This window comes from Muntiacus reevesi, chromosome 3, assembly GCF_963930625.1.
Source record: "Muntiacus reevesi chromosome 3, mMunRee1.1, whole genome shotgun sequence".
NCBI classification, from domain to species: Eukaryota; Metazoa; Chordata; class Mammalia; order Artiodactyla; family Cervidae; genus Muntiacus; species Muntiacus reevesi.
Window position 1 is genome coordinate 56,609,774 of NC_089251.1, and position 24,049 is coordinate 56,633,822.

A 24,049-nucleotide genomic window follows, 5' to 3' on the forward strand; every position below is an offset into this window, starting at 1 on the left:
CCAAGGAGCATCTTTAAATTTCATGGCTTCAGTCATCATCTGCAGTGATTTTAGGGTCCAAGAAAATGAAGTCTGTCACTGTTTCCATTGTTTTTCCATCTATTTGCCACGAAGTGATGGGACCAGGTGCCATGATCTTTTCTTTTTGAATGTTGAGTTTTTTTTTCTTTTTTATAGAGATTCAAGCTTTTATTTATTCCATCATGCAAGTAAGCTTACAACTATTTATACTGTTTCAGAACAGAGAAATAATTGCATTATTACCAGAGTGCCAAATTACCAAGACAACCGGTTACTGATTACTTTTGGTAGGTTATTTTCACAGAACACAGCAACAATTTCCAAATTATACTTTACTTTCAAGATCAGAATTATATCATGAGACCAGGACATGCTGATAATTTAACAATCACACAAAGTCTCCATCTTACAGGTGGAAAAAAGACTATTATTCTGGTGAAAGATCTCAAGTAAGCACCTTATCAAAGACTGATAGATAAGTCTTTGAAAGAGTTTACAACAGAGCAGTCTCTCCTCTTGCTGATGCAAGGAAAATGCAGCCTCATCACTTTTTGAGACTTCCTGTAAATTCTGAAGACTTTCATATCTGAGGCCCATCTCTGGAACATCATTAGTTAACATGAAAAGCAAAAAACAGACCTGATGGGATAGTGATAGTGCACCCACCACTATCACCACCAGCAGAGTGTCTTAGTCTCCCAAAGTGGTCCTGGTTGAACTGGCACAGTGTCTTGAACTTTTGATAAACAATACAGGCAGGGAGAGGGAGATGCAGATAAAATCAGGTTGACCATAATTGATAAATGATGTAGCTAGGTGACAGCATATGGGGTCTCTCCACTTTGCACATGTTGAAAATGTCGGTAATAAAGAGGGAAAATCTTTAAGAAAAAAAAGCAGACTGTACAGCTCTAATTTTCCATTAGGCAAAAAAATGGGGAAAATGATAAGATTTACTCAGAGACAAAATAAATAGCATATAGCATTAATTTTCCATATAACACAAGGCCACATCTGAAGCCACAGCTTGATGACGGTGAGCTCATGTTCACACATACCAGCCTGCCCATCAATCCGGCAGCCAGTAGGGTTCCTGGAAGGCTGGAGAGGGTGTGGATCTCATGCACTGGCAGAGGGCCTGAGTCCACAGGTAGTTCTTGAGGTCCTTGTTGACCAGGAAGCCAATTGGGCCAACAGCAACCTAGACAAAACTCAATGGCTTGACAGTGATGAAGTATGGTGCAGACCTTGACAAAGGTTTACCAGGAAGGAGAAAGGCCCAGAGGCAGGAAGAAATGCAGAACAGTGCAGAACACACAGCAAGCTGTGATCCAGAGATCCTGTAGGTGGCACCTTGGCTGGTGACCCCAGAACCAAGGGACAATCAGTTTTGGTTGATGGCCAATGGCATATGCACTAGCTTCATTTTGCAGTGGCAACAGAAAAGCTTGCTGCAGATGGCATGCATGGCTTGCAGGAACTTTAAGCCCAGCAAATCACAGGCCCTGAAGTAGCAGAGCTTGAGGAGGCACTGGTCCGATTGTTGGATGACTCATGAGTGATCATGTTAAAGACAGGCGGGAGAGGCCACAGCCAAGAACAGGGTACAGCACACATCTGAATCATGTGAGTTTAACCTATAAACAGGAGGGGTGAGATCAAGTAACATGTGATACTAACGTAAAAAAAGCAAGAACGTCACGGGGAAGCAAAAGAACATGATCATAAATGCCATATTCTTGTAACTGAACTCCCACAGGAATACAGTACATAGAGGCCAACACGAAGAGAAGGCAGACAGCCAAACACATAAGGTCAGCCAGGCACAGGGCCAGCAGGAGGTAGGATGGAGACTTGGGCAGGATCAGTTGGACTTGTTTACCCCAGGTTCTGGGGTCTCCACGGGCTGCCTTGCTGTCCCTGGCGTCCCCTCCTTTCATTTCTCTGCACCGGCCCTTTCACTCACAAGGTAGTCCTGTAAGGGATTGAGCCACAACTCCTCCTACTCCTGCTTGATTATCTCCACAATCTTGTCAGACTCAATGGAGCTGTGGTTTGAAAACCACCCAACAGCTCTGGCTGTTGTCAGGTTTCTCCTGGCTAAGGATCTGGAGATCATCCCAGAAGAGCCACTGGATTGGAGTAGAACGAGACACCACCAGGCCGGCAGGGCCACGCCCGTATTCTTTGATGAGCGCCGTATTTTGGAAATAGGGGTTGCACCCGAAGTAGAACTTGATTTTGTAGACCAATTTCGTGAGGCCAAGCTCTTCCACCTCCAAGCTATTCAAGTAGCTGAGGACCTCTTTATCTTGGTTATTCAGAAAGGATGAGAGCTGGGAGTGGTTCTGAAAATCCTGCCCCCAGAAGCCTGGAATATTCTGGATAAGGAGGTTCTAATGCTCTAAATGGTGCAGCCGCCAACTGCCCTAACTTCCGGGAAAGCCGGAACTAGGCCCTGTCCGCTTGGGTGTTCATGGTCTCCAGCTTCGGCTGGACGTTTCAGCATACCCGTGCTGCCCTCTGTCGCCGCGAGCCCTGATCCTGCATTCTCCATCTTCTCTCCCACTGGAACGGAGGCAGACTCCTCAGTGGTCCCTTTCTTCAGTTTCCCACCTGCTAAGGCCGGAGACCCCCTCCCCACTTCACAACAGGTACCTGGGGCCTTCTTCACAGCGGGGCTGCGCAGATTCCCAACGCGGGGGCCATTTTTCGGCCTTCCCACGGTTCCCATGAAGATAATGTTGGTCACCAGGTGCTTCGGGAGGGATGTGGCCTTCCCCGGGCCGGGCCTGGTCACGACCTGCCCGTGATTTCTGCCGCCTGGGCCCGGAGCGCGAGGCCACAATCTAGGGGGAGCCGGCAGGCACCCTCTTCCCCGGACCGGTGAGGGCGGCGCGGGCGCAGTGGTTTCCAGGCCACCCCAACCCGCGCCAGCCTGCACCTGTGCTGCCTTGGTCTCCTTCCCGAGCCTCTGGCGCTCTGGGGTTCTGGGTCGCGTGGGACGTCGTCAGGAGCAACGCGAGCTCGGCCTTTGGCGGGGCTTTTGCCATGGCTTTTGGCGCGGAAGGACTTTCTACCCTTACTTCAGCCACGCATGGTGGCGGCCCACCGACTCAAAGCCACGCAGAGACAGGCTCCTGGCGCCGGCTTGTGGTATTTGAATGTTCAGTTTTAAGCCAACTTTTTCACTCTCCTCTTTCACTTTCACTTTTTAGTTCTTCTTCACTTTCTGCCATAAGGGTGGTGTCATCTGCATATCTGAGGTTATTGATATTTCTCCCATCAATCTTGATTCCACCTTGTGCTTCTTCCAACCCAGCGTTTCTCATGATGTACTCTGCATATAAGTTAAATAAGCAAGGTGACAATATACAGCCTTGACTGTACTCCTTTCCCAATTTGGAACCAGTCTGTTGTTCCATGTCCAGTTCTAACTGTTCTGTCTTGGCCTGCATACAAGTTTCTCAGGAGGCAGATAAGGTGGTCTGGTATTCCAATCTCTTTAAAAATTTTCACAGTTTGTTGTGATTCACACAGTCAAAGGCTTTAGCGTAGTCAGTGAAGCAGAAGTAGATGTTTTTCTGGAATCCCCTTGCTTTTTCTATGATCCAATGAATGATGGCAATTTGATCTCTGGTTCCTCTGCCTTCTAAATCTTCTTTCTAAATCCAGCTTGAACATCTGGAAATTCTCTGTTCGTGTACTGTTGAAGCCTAGCTTGGAGAATTTTGAATATTACTTTGCCCCCATACCTGCCCCCGTGCTAATCAGCATACTGATTCAAAGGCTATTAGTCTGGCGCTGGGGAAAGAAGCGCTCATTTCTCTTAATGTGACTGCTTGCCTTAAGCTCCTCAACCACCAAAGTGCCTGTTTACCTTGGCTGAGACTAGACTTCCAAACCTAACAGCACACAATTGAAGAGGGCAAGGCGGCAAGAAAACAAACAACAAATCAAAAGAAAAAAATAAAAAAAGCAACAGATTGAAGCAAGGAATGATTGGACTTTTATGTTGAATATGATGGATTTGTCCACCACTCTCAAACTCCCCTTTGCAAGGACAGAGAAATATAAAAATGAGAATAAATATATTTCATGAAGCATCACAAAAGAGAAAGAATAATTGAGGGAAAACTGTAAAGATTGCAGTTGTGTGATTGAAATGATGGAGGAACTAGAATCTTCCATTCCTTGGAAAAAAATAGACAGGGATCTTTGAAGCAGTCAGTATTAGTTTTGCCCTCAAAGCCCTCAGAAAAGCACATGCACCTCAGAGCTAAAAGGCATTGGGTGAACTTCCCTGGTGGTCCAGTGGCTAAGACTTTGCAGGGGACCCAGGTGTGATTGCTTGTCAGAGAACTAGATTCCATGTGATGCAAATAAAGATCCCAGTGAAGACTGAAGATACCACACAACCAAGATCTGGTGCAGCCAAAAAGTAGAGAAGGCATTGGGACTGGAAGTTAGAAGGGGGGCCCTGGAAGGTGGAATAACACTGGGCTATCTACCACTCAGCCTTCAGGTCATGTGAATAGTGATGGCAATAAAAAGGGATCAACTGACAGGCATCCAAGAGCAATGAGATAAAAGTTTTCCAAGGCACTGGAAGGAAAAAAAGTAGTTAAAAACCTAAACCAGTGTAGCAAAATTCAGGAAAAGGAAATTAAGAGAAAATCAAGAGAAAAATAAGATCAACAGAAATGTAAAATAAGATGGGAAGACCAAGTACAAATAGAACAAACTACAATAAATTCAAGTTATCCCAAAACTTGAAAATAAGGCAAAAAAGAGATATTGACACAAATTTTCTCCTTGATCAAATTCTACTTAGGCTACTCTGAACTCTCTTCTCAAGCAGGCCCTGAATTTTGGGCTTCTCTGTTTGTCCCTGCTTTGTCCAGTTTTAGCGTGAATCCTGCTAAAGTCAGTTTAACCAGAATTCCCCATCCTGGATCTCCCTACCCTCACCCCTTCATATCTAACTCAGTTTTTTATACTCCGTCATCTCCCAGACAGTATGTGAGGACTCTGGCCTGCCTTCAGCAAGACTCCCATCATATGGGTTCAGCCAGACTCAGAATTACCGCTGCTGCTTCCTCTTAGTAATTTTCCGTCTACTGACCCCGACTCCAGCCTTCTCAACTTGACTATAAATTTCCACTAGTCCTTGTATTTGAAGCCCAGTATTTGAAGTCTTCCCCTTTTGTATAACCTCATTGTTGCATTGCGGTCCCTACACTTCCGGTGATGGTCCTGAATAGGATCTTCCTTGTTTGTTTACATTGAGTGGCTTGTGGGAGCCTTGACCAGAGACTGAATCGAACTGAGGCCCTGGCAGTGAGAGCACAGAGTCCCAACCACTGAACCACCAGGGAATTCCCAAGCCTTTTTACCATTCTTTAACAATCATCATACATAATTTTTCTTCAACACTATTGGTCCTTTTCAAGGTCATTTGATTTACAGAAAAATAAAGTTTGTTTGGCTTGTATTTATTACTGATAAAGATTCAATTCCAAAAAGTTAGACCTACAAAAAACTGATATCATGAAAATGATAAATGATTTTTGTATGGGAAGACCATAATACTTAAGGTTTTGTTGCTGTATCTGGGCTTCCCTGGTGACTCAGATCTTAAAGAATCTGCCTGTAATGCAGGAGACCTGAGTTTGATCCCTGGGTTGGGAAGATCCCCTGGAGAAAGGAATTGGCAACCCATTCCAGTATTCTTGCCTGAAAAATTCCATGGACAGAGGAGCCTGGCAGGCTATAGTCCATGGGGTTGCAAAGAGTCAGACACAACTGAGTGAATAACCCTTTCACTGTCAAGATATTAATCAGTTTTTCATTTTGTTTAGCAATCTTATTCCAGCCTTGATAGGCGTGTGTCTGTGCTGACTAAAGAAAGGGTGGGTCTCATGACATCCTCAACTGACTCTATCTAATCAGAAATAAGTAATTCCTCAAAAGGAGAGGTCAGTTTACTTTTAGGAAGTGCAAGGATGCAGTTAGGAAATGAAATGTTCATTGCTATCTGTCCTTTGTGTATTTTGAACCCAAAGCTGGTGAATTAGGATATTTTGACTATACATAAAAGATACAATTCACCAATAAGTCTTGTGATGGACTTTTATCACCGTGCATTAAATATATTAAAATATTTTTGTGAGAGACACAATAAGAACTTGAGAAAATGACAGTTACACTAAAGTATGTAAATACTTTCCACATAGAGAAGTTGGGGTCAACACAGTGAAAAACTTGAACCTCTCTCCCCCACACCCATCATTTTATCCTGTGTGGAATCGGAGAACAGACCATAGTGTGTTGTGTTGGCATGAACATGTTAAAGATTAGGTGCCTCCTTCCCAAGTATGTTTATGTAACAAGGGATATTTCCAACTGTAACTGGGGATATTTCTGGGTTCCCTGGTTAAGAAGCACAAGTTTAAATAGAATCTTTCTAATCTGTATTTGTTATTCAGTCACTCAGTCGTGTCTAACTCTTTGCGACCCCCTGGACTATAGCACCCAGTCTTCCCTGTCCATCACCAACTCCCAGAATTTGCTCAAGCACATGTCCTTAACCATCTCATCCTCTGTTGTCCCCTTCTCCTTCTGCCTGAGGAGCCTGGTGGGCTGCAGTCCATGAGGTTGTAAAGAGTTGGATACGACTGAGCAACTGAATGCACAGATATCATCTCATACAGAGGCAACGTTTAGAAATTGAAAACATTCTTTTTCTTGTGATGATAACTCTTAGGATTTACTTTCCTAACAGCTTTTACATGCAGCATACAGCAGTGTTAATTATCTTTATCAGGTTGTACATTATATCCCTAGGACTTATTTATCTCATAACTAAAAGTTTGTGACTTTTGACCACCTTCATCCAGTTTGTTTTTTGAATATCTACATAATGTGCACATTCCTCATCTCCCAGAATAAATGGAATAATTTGCCCAAGAAGAGGTAGACGCTAATTTAGAAGAAGTTTAGGAGTTTGTCAAAGAACTAACTCCTCCAAAAGTACCTAATACAAGATAGTTTTCAAGCAATTTCTTTATGTAAGTTTTTTTTTGTCTTGAAACTGATAATTTCCTAGGTCAAGCAGTTACATGTAAATGTAATACTTTTCAATTTATTCTCTGAATTGGCATGACTATGATACTGTGAGTGGACTGGAGTAATCCTCAAAAGAAACCTGGGACTCCTATAGATTAGAAGGCCTCATCTCTATGCATTTAACCCTAAATCCAGTAATTTCCACGGCCTTTTAAAGTGCAGTGAAGAGAAAGAGTAAACAATATTTAGTCCATCTTGTAATTGACCTGGCTGGAAGTTTGACGTACTGCAGACAAAGGGCAGTTGCCATAGGTGATGGCACGCACCAGGAGGGGTCCACCCAAGTGTAAGCCACGTACACAGGACACATCAACTAGGGAAAAACCAGGATTGCAAAAGTATGCACAAGGTGTATATACACAAAGTGTCATTGCCAACTCCATGAAAAAGACAATTTTTCACATCCCTCACTATTTCTTGAATTATACAGGCATCTCATAAGGGCTTGTCCTCACCACTGTGCTCTCAGTAACTAACAGGTGTCTGGCATACACTTGGAGTGAAATGAGCAAAGATTGTTCTGCCATCATCATATGGTATTTGCTGTTTTCTCCTCTCTTGCTCTGGCACCCTCCGGTGATAACTTTACATACTTTATGAAGTCCTGAAGGTCCTGTGTGGACCACCATAAACCCTGGAAAATTCTTAATACCAGACCACCTGACCTGCATCTTGAGAAATGTGTATGTAGGTCAGGAAGCAACAGTTAGAATTGGACATGGAGCAACAGACTGGTTCCAAACTGAGAAAGGAGTATGTCAAGGCTGTATATTGTCACCTTGCTTATTTAACTTATATGCAGAGTACATGATGAGAAACGCTGGGCTGGATGAAGCACAAGCTGGAATCAAGATTGCCAGGAGAGATGTCAATAACCTCAGATATGCAGATGACACCACCCTTATGGCAGAAAGTGAAGAGGAACTAAAGAGCCTCTTGATGAAGGTGAAAGAGGAGAGTGAAAAAGTTGGCTTAAAGCTCAACATTCAGAAAACTAAGATCATGGCATCTGATCCCATTACTTCTTGGCAAATAGATGGATAAACCGTGGAAACGGTGACAAACTATTTTTTGGGGCTCCCAAATCACTGCAGATGGTGACTGCAGCCATGAAGTTGAAAGATGTTTACTCCTTGGAAGAAAAGTTATGACCAACCTGGACAGTATATTAAAAAGCAGAGGTATTACTTTGCCAGCAAAGTTCCATCTAGTCAAAGCTATGGTTTTTCCAGTTGTCATGTATGGATGTGAGAGTTGGACTATGAAGAAACCTGAGCGCCAAAGAATTGATACTTTTTTGAACTGTGGTGTTGGAGAAGACTCTTGAGAGTCCCTTTGACTGCAAGGAGATCCAACCAGTCCATCCTAAAGGAAATCAGTCCTGAATATTCAATGTAAGGACTCATGCTGAAGCTGAAACTCCAATACTTTGGCCGCCTGATGTGAAGAACTGACTCACTGGAAAAGACCTTGATGCTGGGAAAGAGAAGGGGGTGACCGAGGATGAGATGGTTGGATGGCGTCATTGACTCAATGGACATGAGTTTGAGTAAACTCTGGCAGTTGGTGATAGACAGGGAGGCCTGGCATGCTGTAGTCCTGTGGGGTCACAAAGGGTCTTATATGACTGAGCAACTGAACTGAACTGAACTGAAGCCCTGAAAAATCCAGATGGTGGTTTAAATGGGGTTGTATGGGCTGAGTCTGGGACCATGTTAGACTGAGTAGAAAATAGACCTAGTATGATCTTGGAGGGTCTTTGTAGATTTGTGGACTGTTTGATCTGGAAGAGACAAGCCATGTCTAGCTTCATTCATTACAAACAGGAGAAAACTTTAGTCCCTAAGAGAGGAAGTGATTCACTTAAGGCCACAGAGGGGTTAAGGACTGAGTTAGCAGGAAGAGCCCAATTAAAGCACCTCCATCACTTTTCCCGAGGCCGTTGGCAGAATCTTTATAAACCAGGAAAATTCTTTGCACAGTTGCCATCTGTTCTCCTCAAGGTAGAGCACATACTTTAATGCATTTTCTCAAAATCCAGTGAAAGAATGAAAAATGAGCATGTACAGCATGAGAGTATGATCCTTTCTTTGGCATAATTAAGCTACTCTGGAACTCAGTCAGGATACCAACATCACCCTTAACACTGAAGAGCCTAAACTACTGGTTTTTATAACTGATGACACCAAGGCCTTCCTTAATAGCACTAAGTTTGTAAGAACATAGTCAGGGTCTGAACCTTTGTCTTCTAAGAACCATTTTATTATTTCACTGTGAAAGTGAAAGTTGTTCAGTCATGTCCCATTCTTTGCAACCCCATGGACTATAGCCTGCCAGGCTCCTCTGTCAATGGAATTCTCCAGGCAAGAACACTGGAGTGGGTAGCCATTCCCTTCTCCAGGGGATCTTCCCGAGCCAGGGATCAAACCCAGGTCTCCCACATTGCAGGCGGACTCTTTACCATCCGAGCCACCAGTGAGACACCAAAATACTGGAGTGGATAGTCTATCCCTTCTCCAGGGGACCCTCCCAACCCAGAAATTGAACCAGGATTTCCTGCATCACAGGTGGATTCTTTACCAGCTATAATTTCACTAAATGCTGTCAGTTGGAATAATCTGTAGCCTGATAAGTACATTAACTAAGAACAATGATTTGTTGTTGCTGTTTAGTTGCTCAGTCATGTCTGATTCTTTGCAACCCCATGGACTTCAGCATGCTAGGCTTCCCTGTCCTTCACTATCTCCTCTCTCCCAGAGTTTGCTCAAACGCATGTCCATTGAGTCAGTGATGCCATCCAACCAACTCATCCTCTGTGGCCCCCTTCTCCTCCTGCCCTCAATCTTTCCCAGCATCAGGGTCTTTTTCAGTGAGTTGTCTCTTTGCATCAGGTGGCCAAAGTATTGGAGCTTCAGCTTTAGCATCAGTCCCTTGGATGAATATTCAAGGTTGATTTCCTTTGGGATTGACTGAATGAATGATAGGTACTCTGATAGATATTTTCCAAAGCTTGAGTGGTTTAATGCATTTTATGCATTTAATGCATTAGAAATTTTTCACTTGTGCAAAGTTCTGATTGGCAGTGGAGAGTGAGGTTTCTGTCCCATGCCATCTCCAAGGAATCCAGGCTGACAAATGTTATCTTCGGCATAAAGCTCCCATAATGAGTGGCAACAGTACAGATCATGAAAGAAAGACCAATCTCAGAGTCGCAGTCAGAGGCTTTGGGGATGATGAGTTACATAATGAAATTCTCCATAGCACAGGGAACTCTATTCAATGCTCTGTGGTGACCTAAATGGAAAGGAAATTCACAAAAGAGGGGATATATTTATACTTATGGCTGATTCACTTTGCTATACAGCAGAAACTAACACAACATTGTAAAGCAATCATACTTCAATAAAAAAAAAAAGAAAAAAAGCTGACGATTCTAAAAAAGAATATTATTCTAATCTCCTAATATGAGTTATATTTCTAAATGGTGATGGTAGTTGGTGGTTTAGTTGCTCAATCGTGTCCGACTCTTTGGGACCCCATGGACTGTAGCCTGCCAGGCTCCTCTGTCCATGGAATTATCCAGGCAAGAATACTGGAGTGGGTAGCCATTTCCTTATCCTATATTTCTAAATATAGGATAGTTTTCTGGTAGTTTACTCTCTTTTACTATTCCCTGAACTATAGGGATTTTTTTTGAGGTTTTGGTAAAACTTAACCATATGTTTATCTGGACCTGGTCATTGATTTAAGTGAAATTTCTGTAACAACATATTTAGAGACAATCAAGGAAGTTGAATAGAAACTGGATATTAGCTATATTAGGGAATTTTTATTTCTATATTATAGTGGCATGGTGGCTGTTTAGAAAAACTCATCAGTTAGCAGTGTACTGAAATTCTTAATGGATTCACTTCCAAATACTTTAGTGTGTTGTGTGTTTTATATATCTTTTATAAAGTTGACCACTTTATAAACATTAAAAATAAAAATAATTAAACAGAAACAGTGTCACTGCTATATTTAAAGTGGATAAACAACAGAGTCCTCCTCTATAGGACAGGGAACTCTGCTTGGTGTGTGGCAATCTGGATGGGAAAGAAGTTTGGGGGAGAATGGATACATGTATATGTATGGCTGAGTCCCTCTGCTGTCCACCTGAAACTATCACAACATTGTTAATCGGCCCTACTCCAATATAAAATAAGAAGTTAAAGAAATCAATAGGGGAAACGGAAACATAAAAAAATTCCCATTAATGCCAGAAAAAGAGGGAAAAAGAAACAAAAGTTTGGACCCAATAGAAAACAGCTGGCAAAGTGGTAGGTTTTAATCCAGACAATTAAAATCACATTAAGTGTGAATAATCTAAACATACCAATTAAAAAGAGACTGTCGGTTTAGATAAAAGGAAAAACTCAACTAGATGCTGCCTACAAACAAAGATGACGGTGAAGTTGTGATCAGTTCAGTTCAGTTCAGTCGCTCAGTCGTGTCCAACTCTTTGCGATCCCATGAATCGCAGCATGCCAGGCCTCCCTGTCCATCCCCAACTCCCGGAGTTTACTCAAACTCATGTCCATTGAGTTGGTGATGCCATCCAGCCATCTCATCCTCTGTCATCCCCTTCTCCTCCTGCCCCCAATCCCTCCCAGCATCAGGGTCTTTTCCAATGAGTCAACTCTTCGCATGAGGTGGCCAAAGGATTGGAGTTTCAGCTTTAGCATCAGTTCTTCCAATGAACACCCAGGACTGATCTGCTTTAGCATGGATTGGTTGGATCTTCTTGCAGTCCAAGGGACTCTCAAGAGTCTTCTCCAACACCACAGTTCAAAAGCATCAATTCTTCGGTGCTCAGCTTTCTTCACAGTCCAATTCTCACATCCATACATGACCACTGGAAAAATATTTGGGGTTTTGAAGGTGATTGACTTGGGTGGTAGTTGTACAAAGATATTTCCTTTATAATTACTTGTTATACTTTATTTTGTGTACTTGATATGTATATTCCCAATAAATAAAGTTAACTGGCCAAAAAAAAAAAAAAAAAAAACCAACCACAAAACCCAAACAGTGTCACATTGTTGACTGTGACACCCTCAATCTGAAGCCAGGGTGCAGTTATGAGGTTCTGTCAGTAGATGACAGTGCTGTGTAAGCCAACAAGACTACAAATGCCTTGGGTGGTATCACGTTTGCTTGATACTTTGTGGTCCCTGCTTCCCTGATAGCTCAGTTGGTAAAGAATCTACCTGCAATGCAGAAGATCCCGGTTGGATTCCTGGGCCGGGAAGATCCACTGGAGAAGGGATAGGCTACCCACTCCAGTATTCTTGGGCTTCCCTTGTGGCTCAGTGGGTAAAGAGTCTACCCGCAATGCAGGAGACAAGGGTTTGATCCCCGGGTTGGGAAGATCCCTTGGAGAAGGGAAAGGCTACCCACTCCAGTATTCTGGCCTGGAGAATTTCATAGATGGTATAGTCCATGGGGTCTCAAAGAGTTAGACATGACTGAGCGACTTTCACTTTCACCTGTGGTCACTATGGCCTTGTGTTGGTGTCTGTGTATTTGAAGCTGCAGTCATGTCACTTCTGCCATTCTTTACAGACTTTTTTTTTTGGTAGCTAAAGATCTTCTCTTTTTGGGTCCTTCGTCTGATGGGACTGTCTCTGGAGTCTTAGTTGAATGGGGCTGGAGCCAAGTCATGTGACTGCAGTTGGGCTAATGACTGGGTTATGATTGGTAGGTCTGGTGCCAGGGTCATGGATGGGTGTGGTTTATCACAGGTCCCTGGGTGAATGAGAGTGTCCCTAGGACTATAGTCAAGCAGGGTTTAAGCTGAGTCATAGGCTGCTTCTTGGTCAGCAGTTGGGTCTTCAGATGACAATCCTGTTATCAGGGCGTGTATGGGTTTATCTCCTGCTGGGTACCTGGGCAGAATTCTACTCAAGTTGGGTAGGGCTAATGAGTGGACAAGACTGCCTCCAGAACCACGGTACTGCAGGACTGGAGCTGGGTCAAGGGTTACTTCAGGGTCAGCTATTGGGATTAAGGTTGATAAGCCCTTTACCATGGACATGAGTGTGACTCCTCCTTGATCCTTTGCCATAAAGAGATCATGGTAGGACTGTAGCCAAGTGGAGCTTGCACCAAATCTAGCAGGTGCTACCAGGACCGTTTTGTCTATGGATAGTTGCCAAGTCATTGTTTCTGTGGGTGGATATGGGAGATTGGGGGGGGGGGCACTAGTGATAAAGAACCTGCCTGCCCATGCAGGAGACACAAAAGAAGTGGGTTTTCAATCAAAAAATGGGGCAAAGAACTAAACAGACATTTCCCCAAAGAAGACATACAGATGGCTAACAAACACATGAAAAGATGCTCAACATCACTCATTATCAGAGAAATGCAAATCAAAACCACAATGAGGTGCCATTTCATGCAAGTCAGAATGGCTGCTATCCAAAAATCTACAAGCAATAAATGCTGGAGAGGGTGTGGAGAAAAGGGAGCCCTCTTACACTGTTGGTGGGAATGCAAACTAGTACAGCCACTATGGAAAACAGTGTGGAGATTCCTTAAAAAACTGGAAATAGAACTGCCATATGACCCAGCAATCCCACTGCTGGGCATACACACTGAGGAAACCAGATCTGAAAGAGACACGTGCACCCCAATGTTCATCGCAGCATTTATAATAGCCAGGACATGGAAGCAACCTAGATGCCCATCAGCAGACGAATGGATAAGAAAGCTGTGGTACATATACACAATGAAATATTAGTAAGCCATTAAAAAGAATACATTTGAATCAGTTCTAATGAGATGGATGAAACTGGAGCCTATGATACAGAGTGAAGTAAGCCAGAAAGAAAAACACCAATACAGTATACTAACACATATATATGGAATTTAGAAAGATGGTAATGATAACCCTATATGCAAGATAGAAAAAGAGACACAGATGTATAGAACAGACTTTTGGACTCTGTGGGAGAAGGAAAGGGTGGGATGATCTGAGAGAATAGAATTGAAACATGTATATTACCAATTGTGAAACAGATCGCCAGTCCAGGTTGGATGCATGAGACAAGTGCTCAGGGCTGATGCACTGGGAAGACCCAGAGGGATGGGATGGGGAGAGAGGTGGGAGGGGGGTTCAGGATGGGGAACATATGTAAATTCATGGGTGATTCATATCAATGTATGGCAAAAATCACTACAATATTATAAAGTAATTAGCCTCCAACTAATATAAATGAATGAAAAAAAAATAAACATGCTTGTAACAAGTAAAAAAAAAAAGTATAAGAATGTGTTTCCTTTTCAAGTGCATATAGAGACTGTCAGGAAGATAAACTTATCCTATGTCATAAAACAAGTGAACTTAAATAAAACAGAAATACTTAGAAAGTTAGAAAAAGTCAGACAAAGTGACATAAAAAAATATAAAATCTTATTGTCCCAAAGCTGTTAAAAACATTGACTTTGGAATTAAAAACTCATTCCTGAGAAAAAAATTCCAGCCACAGAAAGTTTCCCTAATAACTCTGTTAACCATTTAAGAAAGAAATATGAGTAGTACCCGTGTTTCCAGGAAATAGAGGAAAATGCAAAATTTCCAAAATCACTCCATAAGGGCAAACTTACCCTTGTATCAAACCAGAGCAGACTGTACAAGAAATCTACACACCAAAATCTGCAATGAACACAGATCAAAAAGTCTTAGCAAAGTATTAGCAAATGAAATCCCAACAATTAATTAAAAAGGGTCTGCAAGGTGACGAAGTGGTTTAACCCAAGAATGCAGATTTTTTTTAGCATTCAAAAGAATCAAACCATGTTTTGTCCAAGAACACCTAAGTGTCTAGGAAGTGAACCCTAAAAAAAAATCTTTAAAATAATATTATTGAAATATGTGCTTTCAGCAAGTCATAGGAAACAAAAGTCCATTATATAAAAATCATGATATAATCCTTGGAAAATCTGAACAACATGAGTGAGAACTCACTACCGTCTCCTCATCGAAACTGAGGTCCAGCAAGTTAAAAAAAAAAAAAAAAAAAAAAAAAAAAATCATGATATAAGACTCACATATATTTCTATGTGCTAGCATTAAGAGCTGAAAACAAAATTTACAATGGCTTTACAAACTTAGAAATGCTTAGGGATATGTTAGCAAATCATATTCAAGTACTGTACAAGGAAAATTATAAAATATTGCAGAAATAAACTTTAAAAATATTAACAGATGGAGAAATATATAAAGCTCATAGATCTAGTCATATTAAAATGAACAATTCTCCTCTCTGAATTTAAAGATTTGACTCAAAATCTAAGCAGTTATAGTTGTGAAAGGTAAAAAAATGTATAAACTTAAATAGAAATACAAAGGAACTGAAAACAAAAATTTTAAAAAGGGTTATAAAACAATGTTTAGCATTTAAAATACTTGAATTCAAGGCTTATTTGGAAGCTACAACAATCAAGCAATTTTGGTGTCAGTAGGGCTTCCCAGGTGGCTCACAGGTAAAGAAAGAATCTGCTTGCCAATGCATACGTTGGATTATAGAGAAAGCAAGAAATTCCAGAAAAAACTGCTACCTCTGCTTCATTGACTACACTAAAGCCTTAGACTGTGTGGATCACAACAAACTGTGGGAAATTCTTAAAGAGACAGGAATACCAGACCATCTTACCTGTCTCCTGAGAAACCTGTATGAGGGTCAAGGAGCAACAGTTAGAACCTTACATGGAACAACTGGCTGGTTCAAAGCTGGGAAAGGAGTATAACAAGGCTGTAATTGTCACCCCGTTTATTTAACTTATATGCAGAGTACATCAAGTGAAATGTGGGGCTGGATGAAGCATAAGCTGGAATCAAGATTGCCAGGTGAAATATCAACAACCTCACATATGCAGATGATACCACCAAAGAATTGATGCTTTTGAACTGTGTGGTATTGGAGAAGACTTTGAGAGTCCCTTTGGCTGCAAGGAGATCAAACCAGGCAATCCTAAAGGAAATGAATCCTGTATATTCATTGGAAGGACTGATGCTGAACCTGAAGCTCCAATACTTTGGGCACCTGGTGAGAAGGGCTGACTCATTTGAAAAGACCCTGAAGCTGGGAAAGATTGAAGGCAGGAGGAGAAGGGGGTGGTAGAGGACAAGATGGCTGGATGGCATCACTGATTCCAAGGACAAGAGTTTGAGCAAGCTCTGGGAGGGAGGTGATGGATAGGGAGGCCTGGTATGCTGCATATAGTCCTTGGGATCGGCATAGAGAAACGGAGTATTTCCTGCCGTATCAGTAGACAAGAAAGTCACAGTTTTCAGTGATTGCAGCCCTGCAATGTGAGCCGGTTAGCCCTAAGGAAATTCAGGAAGGAGAATACCTGCCATCTAGCATCCATCAAACTACAGTCACTCCCTATGGTGAGCCCCGAGGAGATGGAAAAGAGGATACTGACTGCAGATAGCTGAGGAGCATATCAAAGAATGATTTCGGTGAACCCAGCCTCTAGTATCTTCCCATAGATAGAAAAGCACTAAATTCCTTAAGTTAGGATGTCTGATTTTCTTTACCAATAATCTTCTGATGGTCAGACTACCTGACCTTTGTTGCAGAACTTCTGTATAACCTGTCTCCTCTCCTTGATCCTTGGAGCAGTTCTCTCAGGGCTTATAACATGGCTATGTTATTTTATCTCTGCTTCAAAGCAGACTAATTGAAACAGCTGGCCAATGTGATTGGAAGCTCTTATGGTCTCTACAATATCAAGTGTGTCAAGCATAGCCCTGGAAACTGTGTTAGTCACTCAGTAGTGTCCAACTCTTTGTGATCCCATGGACTGTAAACTGCCAGGCTCCTCTGTGGAATTCTCCAGGCAAGAATACTGGAGTGAGTTGCCATTCCCTTCTCCAGGGGATCTTCCCAACCCAAGGATCAATCCTGGGTCTTCTGCATTGCAAGCAGATTCTTTATGTCTGAGCCACCAAAGAAGCCCATAGCACTGGAGGTAGTAGAAAATATAGAAATACATAGAAAAAGGAAGTGAGTATACATGTATGTGAAGAAACCTTATGTAATAAATCCCAACGGGCAAGGTAGTTCCACATGTTGAAGATTTTCAGTAGCAGCTGAGGTCATCCCTCTGAAGGCCTTTGGAGGTTTTTGAAACAGAATATATCACTGTGGGAGGGATATTCTCATCGTGTTGACAGAAGTAATAAGCAGAATCTTCGGATTTGATGTCATCAATTGTCAGGGTAAAATCTATGTCATACCCGCTGCCACTGAACCGAGATGGAACCCCAGAGATAAGAGTAGAAGCCTGTTTAATAATGAGCTTAGGAGCTTGTCCTGGTTTCTGTTGGTACCAGTACAAGTCATCATCCACTTTTTGGCTGGCTTTGCAGGTGATAGTGACTCTGTCTCCTGGAGTCACTGACACCATTCCTGGAGATTGTGTGAGGGTTATTTCTGCTATAGTCTCTATTTAAGGGAAAAAATAGAAAAGATAATTCAAAAATATCATATTCAGCGAGAATGACAAAAATCAATTTCATATACAAATGCTATATTTTTGGGGTCAAGATTCAGAAGAGGGAAATTATTTTTCTTACCAGAGATCCAGAGGAGCAGGAAGATGAGGTGAGCCTGGGAGCCCATGGCCTTGGCGGGACCTTCACGTGTGGTCAGTGTCTTCACCCAGTGAACCACATACTTTATATGGGCTCTGACATGTTGAGGGACTTACATATGGAAGCAATATGCAAATAATATGGTATGTGATGGTGGGACGGGGAGGCAGTGTTTAAATGGCAAAGTGTGAGACTTCATGCATGAGCGTGGTTCATGGTGTTATTGTCATAGCTTTGCTTGCTTTCAAAAGGGCCGTGACTAAAATCTAAACTCCTGGGCAACTATCATCCTCTTTCCTTTGCTTTGCTTTTTTGCAACCAGACTGTTCATTATTCTGCAAGATTCAGTGCTCCATCTTTTGCCATTCTGATGCTAAATAAACTGGGGTGATACATTTGTTGTTTAGTCACTAAGTCATGTCTGACTCTTTCATGACCCCATGGACAATAGCCCTCTAGGCTCCTCTCCGCTTGGGATTTCCCAGGTGAGAACACTGGAGTGGGTTGCCATTTCCTTCTCCAAAAAACTGGGTTGATAGATACCATGGCAATATTCTTGACATCACCAACCACTGCCTTTCTTTGGGTTGCATACTCATGAATGTATTCTAATTACTTCAGTCATGGTTGAATACGGGATTCAGAGAGGCATCTGTTTAATGCTGTTTCCAACTGCACACATGGTTCCAAGATTGCTCAGCTCTTTCTTACAATATTTACACACACGTTACTTATCCTAAACTGAATTTCTTACACTGAGATTTTTTTCACGTTTAAGTTTTTTATTTTCTTTTGACTCAAGTGAATTAATGCCTACTCAATGGTACTGGGTAGTACCTAAAATAATTTCTTTGTATACCACCCATCTACATCTAAGAAAAACTACATGAAGCAACTGAAAGTGGACACTGAGAATTGTAGCTAAATAGTAGGGCAAAGAGATGAAGGGTGAGACAATAAATTGCTACCATCAGTTTGAAAGAAGGTAAGATACGTACCTTGCTTTTCCTCGTTTGGATGTATGTTAGTCGCTCAGTAGTGTCCAACTCTTTGTGACCCCATATACTGTAGCCTGTCAGGCTCCTCTGTCCATGGAGGTCTCCAGGCAAGAATACTGTAGTGGGTAGCCATTCCCTTCTCCAGGGGATCTTCCAAATCCAAGGATTGAATCTGGGTCTCCTGCATTGCAGGCAGGTTCTGAGGTTTTAGTATCTGAGCCACCAGTGAAACCCCTGCTTTTTCCTAATCAAATTCTTTTTATCTGATGTTCACTCAAAAACTTATATGATAATGTTCATGGAAGTGTTATTGATTGACCTTAATAGTGGGAAGAGTTTAAATGTCCATTAACTGTTGAATGGAGAAGCAAAATGCCTCATAATCATATATAATGAAACGCTATTTGGTTATACAAGGACCTACTATACGGCACAGAGAACTCTGCTAAATATTATGTAACAATCTAAATTGGAAAAGAATTTAAAAATAGATGCATGTATAGTATTAACTGAATCACTTTGTTGTACTCCTAGAACCAACACAACACTTAGTCAACTATACTCTGATATAAAATCAAAAGTTAAAAACAAAAAATATCATTGGCCATAAAAAGGAATGAAGTACTATAATATATTATAACATGGAAAAAACTTTGCAAACACTATGGTAATTGAAGTAAGCCAATCACAAAAGAACATATATAGAATGATTTATTTATATGATGTATCCACCACAGGTACAGACATAAAAGTAGATTAGTGGTTAGACTTGGGAATATTTGTTGCTGGAGGAAATGGGGGGTAAATGGTAATGGGTACAGGATTTCTTTTTGAGAATATTCTAAAACTTATCATGGTGATGATGACACAACTCTGTGAGTATACTAAAGTCTATCATATTGTACAGTATAAATTAGTGAACTATATTGTATATGATTTGTAATGCCATAGTGGGAGTGTGTGAGTACTCAGCTGTGTCTGACTCTTTGTGACCCCATGGACTGTAGCCCACCAGGCTCCTCCATCCATGGAATTCTCCAGGCGAGAATACTCTGGAGTAGGCTGACATTTTCTCCTCCAGGGGATCTTCCTGACCCAGAGACTGAACTCACCGTCTCGTGTGATTCCGGCATTGCAGGTGAATTCTTTACCACTTGAGCCAGAATGCCATAAAGCTGTTACTAAAAGTCTAGGATTTCAAGAATAAGAGACCTTGGATGAGGAATAACAAGAATATGTAAGTAATAAAAACCAAAAAAGTTATTTGTAAGTCTGGGGGTTTATGTTTTGAGATGTGTTTTGAACATTTAAAGATGATCCATTTTTTGGAATTATTGAGAAAGAACTCTGTCCTAAAATGGACAGTAAAATTTATGTGATGCTCTTCAACTAGGTAGATGACCTTAAAGAACTGCTACCAGCTATATTTGGCTTTATTCATCTCATTCCTCTTAAATGGTCCTGCAAATGTGATTTTTAAAAAAATTCTCTTGGGATTTTGATTTTGATTAGATTGTTCCACTTTCCTTGAATAATATTCTGGGGTCTATGGTGTGTTTTGTTATTTTTCCTAAATATTTGATGCTTTGGATGCTCTTGTAGATGGTGTGCTTTGTAATTTTAATTTTTATAATTTGTTGTAGTGGTAGAAAAATTAAATTGCTGTTTTCTAATTATTAACCTCAAATCCAATGGTTTGCTATTTCTTTTATTAAATGAGATTGTTGTTTATTTTGAATTTTCTTTGCATACACTCCATTCACCTTGAATTATGATAGCTTTAATTCTTCCTTTCTAACTCAGTCTTTGTTGTTGTTATTTTTGCCTTATTGCACCGACCAGAAGAGGTGTATCTTTAAAGGCATCTGTTCATGGGAGTCTGATCTAATGACATTGGCAATGAAATTGTGCCTAAGTATGGTTGTTTATTTTAGTCTGAGAAAAAATCCAGGACTTGGAGTCCAAATCTTGTCATGGAGTTACTTTTCAGAACTTTAAGTTTTCCAAATAGAGGTTGAGATGCTAAAACTAAGCTGCCATAGTAGCAGCTGTTTATAAACAACTGGTATAAATTGAAAAAGAAACCCTCTAAGGTCAATTGGAAGGATTGATGCTGAAGTTCCAATACTTTGGCCGCCTGATGTGAAGAGTTGACTCATTAGAAAAGACCCTGATACTGGGAAAGATTCAAGGCAGGAGGAGAAGGTGATGACAGAGGATGAGATGGTTGGATGGCATCACCAACTCAATGGACACGAGTTTGGGCAAGCTCTGGGAGTTGGTGATGGACAGGGAAGCCTGATGTGTTGCAGTCCACTGGGCCGCAAAGAGTCAGACATAACCGAGCAACTGAACTGAATTGAACTGAAGGTCAAGTGGAGGTTTTTGTTTTAGGTTCAATCACTGTGGATACCCATTAACCACAGTGATAGCAGTAATAAACTGCAGCATCATCAGGCTCCAGGCTTCTGATGGTGAGATTAAAGTCTGTCCCTGACCCACTGAGCTAGGCTGGGATGCCAGAGGCCCTGCTGGAGGCATCATAGATGAAGAGCCTGGGGCCCTACCCAGGTTTCTCCTGGTACCAGGCTAAGTAGCTACTAATACACTGACTGGAGCTGCAGGTAAGGGTGACTGTTCCCTCTGGAGTCAAAGCCATGGAGGCTGGAGACTGTGTCAATGTGGCTTCCCCAGTGACTTCTGAGATTGGAAATAAAGTGGAAAAAGTCACTTATGTACCCAACAGGTACATAAGTGTAGATCAAGGTACATCCTTGATCTACACCAAGCTTTAATTATTGTGCTTGCTGAGGAACGGTGCAGGACCCAAATGCATGAACACACTTTTCACTGACGTGCAGAACCATTCCATGTTCTTCTCACCTGGGAGCCAGAGGGAATAGGAGGCAGAGAAGCTGAGCTGGGGCTTCCATGTTCCACTTGAAGGCAGATCGGAGGCAGATCTTCCCAGAGCACTGACTAAGGCATAGATATGGCTTTAAGCAGCAGGGTGGGCTGGGAAGAACATGAAAAGCATCTGGGGTGGGGGAGCTGGGCTTCCAGCTGCAGAAACCACTTCCTCCTCTTCTGTACACTTGAGCAGCCCATCCCTAGGTGGTCAAGTTAGAAAGCCTGTTGACTTCATCTGAGAGATGAATTTGTCTCCTCTGATCAGAGAACTTTCTTCCTGTCTCCTCCTGACTAATTACTTATCTAGATTCAGAGAGATGGTGTTTGATATAAGCCAGTTGGAAACAAAATAAATGCCTGTGGTCCTATTTTCCTCTTTAAGGCAGCAGTGTGCCTAGATATCTCCCTTGATGCATGACTGCCTCAAAATGGATTGAGGAATTTATCAGAATTTTATCTTTCAGATAAACCATTCATTTGCTGTTTAATGCTATTCCCAGGGGCACTTCCGAAGAAGTCACGTTATAGTTTTTATTTTTATTTTTCGATCGTGCTGGATGACATGTCAGATTTGAGGTCCCTAACAAGGGTTCAAACCTGTGCCTCCTGCAGGGGAAGTGCAGAACCCTAACCTCTGGACCACCAGGGAATGCCAAGCCTTATTCCTTGTTAGAATTTGTGAAGAGTAACACCAAGTTAGGGCAGGGAGCATGGTTGGAAGGGTGACCACAAGTGCACAGATCAGCAAGACCCTGGTTCATCATCCCCTTTCCCCACCCTCAGTGTACTGATACCATATCTATGAAGACAGACAGTGGTTCTGTCCATGCAGGCAGTGAGCTTTCCCTTGGCTGATTCTCCATCCTCTACAACACTCAACTCTTTACAAAGCATTCATCTCACCCAGACTCAGGTCTTTCTCTCCTTAATAATTTGGGAAAGGTATGTTCAGCTCTTGATCTAAATGGAATCCAATCTGGGCATGCTTGTGTTCCTGAGAATTGTGCACATGTGGTAGAGAGAGCTTGGCCCAACGATGTTCCCCTATTCTGACTGAGCAGCTCTTTAGGTTACGTTCTTTTGCTCTGATTTCTTATTTCCTGTACCTCTGCTCCCTCTTCTCCCAAATCAGTTAAAATCTAGTCCATTCCCCAATTTTTCTAAATCTCAAGGAAGCAGTCTTATTAAATAACTACTCAAATTTCTAAATGAATCTTCATCTAGTCAGAAATTATGGCTTGGTCCACAGCCAGATGATATCCACCCAATGGTCCAATATTATCATGGCAGAATAAAAAATGCAGAGTATGTCATATGGACAAATAGTATTACTTCATGTTATTAATGTGTAACATATATGATATATTTGTTAGACATATGTAACTATGTAAATACATGAATTGAAGATCCAGAAATATAAGGGTCACTGGCTTAAGGAATGCCAGCATTTCATGAAGCCTTCCCGTTTAAAAAAATATGAACAAAAGATTTGGTATTATTTCTATGACTCTCATAATTTCTGATTGAGATACGATAGAATTGATTGAGAAAAAGCATCGGGAGCAGTGGAAGCTTGCTTCTGATGTTGTTGTTGTTATTGTTATTGCACAGTGGGTATAAAGTCAACTAGAAGATTTACAAGAGTGTTCTTCCTCATACCCACAACTCCCTCTAGACATGTACAGATGATCATCCATCCAGGAATGTCTGTCTGCTCAAGAACAGTCTTGTTTCCTCCAAAATATCTTTTATGAGAAAAATATGGTTTTGAGCCATACGAGGAGACACTAGGAAGCAGAGGAAAGAACTGGAGAAATAGGAAGGAGTGTTCAATCCTCAAATAGTGGTTGAGGCACGCTAAACTGGTGGAGTAATACTTATTTAAGTATTCTGACTTAGCATGATGGAGAAGGGTGTAGTCTGACAGATATACTATTGGAAGATTACTAGGTTATTTTGAAGTGAAAGGCTATTTACTTTTTTGTCAAATAAATTTTTAGAAATTCAAATGTCTTTTATGAAAAATACGGTATCTTTAACAAAAACCCCTTTAAATATAGCCTCATAAACCATACAGAAATCCGCTGATATCTTGTTAAAATGCAGATTCTCATCATTAGTCATAAACGAGGCCTGCTATTTTGCATTAACAAGCTACCAATGATGCCAATGTTTGTGCTGGTTTTTGGACAAACTTTGAGCAGCAAATTAATTGCAAATAAAAAAATTGTTACTCCAGAGTTTTTTAAAACCAAGAAAGTCTCGTTATCTCTTTGTCAAATGATTTCTGTACCCTTAATGTATTGTCCTCATTCTTTCCTGTTTGTTACTTAAAAACATAAGTATA

General features: G+C 41.5%; 1 protein-coding gene, 1 non-coding gene and 1 pseudogene across 2 annotated transcripts in view; 1 reads left to right on the forward strand and 2 right to left on the reverse strand.

Annotated features, from left to right (window-relative positions):
* The window catches only part of LOC136162866 (immunoglobulin kappa light chain-like), an 86,605-nt gene that overhangs the window by 13,358 nt on the left and 49,198 nt on the right, over positions 1-24,049 (reverse strand). The window lies entirely within an intron of this gene.
* Positions 1,886-3,120, reverse strand: LOC136162865 (testis-specific Y-encoded-like protein 5; annotated as a pseudogene).
* On the forward strand, positions 15,093-15,185 carry LOC136165772 (small nucleolar RNA SNORD116). The gene has a single exon (XR_010662752.1). It is a non-coding gene; the product is annotated as a small nucleolar RNA SNORD116 (small nucleolar RNA).